The sequence below is a fragment of the Monodon monoceros genome, unplaced genomic scaffold (genome assembly GCF_005190385.1).
Source record: "Monodon monoceros isolate NGI ecotype Baffin Bay Population unplaced genomic scaffold, NGI_Narwhal_1 Super_Scaffold_16, whole genome shotgun sequence".
NCBI classification, from domain to species: domain Eukaryota; kingdom Metazoa; phylum Chordata; class Mammalia; order Artiodactyla; family Monodontidae; genus Monodon; species Monodon monoceros.
This window is the reverse complement of record NW_021703772.1, coordinates 11,360,205-11,362,005: the sequence shown is the minus strand read 5'-3', so window position 1 is coordinate 11,362,005 and position 1,801 is coordinate 11,360,205.

Here is a 1,801-nt window from a genome sequence, read left to right as displayed (position 1 = left end):
CAAAGGGCAGGTAGTCAGAACATCAAAAGATTATTGTTAAAGAAAACCAGACATCTCAAGTTAAGGAATTTAGTGCTTTTTTATGTATGAGAAGATGCAAGAGTCTGGGCTCACTGAAATCATTCCTTTGATAGGCACCTCAGCTATCTGGGGCCGACATCCCATGTTGTCACAGCCTGAGTTTCCTCAGGGCTCACCGCAGGGAGTGGCTGCAGTCTGATGGCTGTTGATGGCAGGTATTCTTTCCTTCCTGAGGTTCCTCAGGGGTCACCAGCCCACCATCAGCTGTGGCTGCAATCTCTGATGACAGTGACATTCTTTGTTTACTGATATGGCAGGCAATATTCCATTTCTCAGTATTATATCAATATGAAGTCTCACTTGGTTGATTTATCCAGTCACTTTCATGGGAGATCTGGAGGCTGGCCTTGGCAATTAGGAAACCTGGATTCTAATCTTACTTTCAGTCATTCACTGGCTGAATGACTTTGGACTCACTGGGTCTCCCTGTATTCTTTTGGAAAATGAGGGGCAGGGATGATTTTTAACGTCCTGCTGGTTGTGGATTTTTGGAGTGATTAAGAGATTTGAGTCCGACAGTCTGACTATCTGGGCCAACCCACACGTATCCTAGGGTAAATTTACTTAATCCTCCAGAGCTTTGGCTTCCAGATTTGTAAAATGGAAAGAACAATAATGCTTACCTTAACAAGAGATCTTGTTAAGATTAAATGAGGTACTTAATGCATTCATTCCATAAATACTGAGCACCTAGCCTCCAGCTCTGGGAGGGGCAGAGGGTGGAGTAGTGAAGAAAACACTGGGGTGTAGGCTGTTTTTGGAGCCTAAAGGGAGATCCCAGATAAAACATAGTAAACACTAAAGAAGGAGTAGGATTTTAAACAGCTAGAACCTTGAAGACGATACAACACAGCCATTTCATGGAAAGTGACTTTCCAGGAACGTGGAAATATTCACATGGAAATACTGCACTTTCCAGGCTGCATGGATGCATGTATGCCGTGGTCTTCCACGTGTAGCAATGGTCCGCAGTCCCGTTGATTTCACTTCCCTCTATCATCGCTCCACATACAGCAATGTCCGGGGAATTTTGGTTGCCACAGCTGTGGGAAGGGTGGGGAGGTCGTTCTGGCATCTAGTGGATAAAGGCCAGGGATGATGCTCAATATCCTAACACCGCACAGGATAGCCTCCACACCAAAAAATTAACTAGTCCAAAACGTCAACAGTGGCATGGTTGAGAAACCCCGCTACAGAGAGAACAGCAAGGGCAAGGGTCCTGAGTCAGGAGGGAGCTTGCTGTGTTCGGATACAAATGGAAATCCATTGTGGCTGAATAACCCAGGATGAAGCGAGAGAGGCAGCCTGGGCTAGATGATGGAGCGCTGTTTAGGGCACACGGTGAGGAACTTGGAATTATCCCCAAAGCAGTGGGCAGCCCTTGGAGAGCTTTAGGCAGCGGGGGGAAGGTAACCCAAGTAATGCGCTTAGCCCTGTAAGCGTGGCCGCAGTAACTCCTCCTGTCCAGCAGAAGGCGCCGGCCGACACTTGGCCTCCGGCCGCCCGGGACGGGATTCCTCTTGCCGTCCTCCTTCCTCGTCTTTTCCCCTCAGGAGAAGTCGGGAAGGTGGCGGCGGTGGCGGTGGCGGTTGTCCCAGGTGGGCCGGTTGGTGTGGCCCGTCAGCCCGCGCTCCGCAGCGTCCGCGCCGCGCCCAGCCCAGTCGAGCCTCGCCGCGGCGGCCGGGTCCGGCGCGGGCGGCGCGCGCTGACGGAGGGCGGC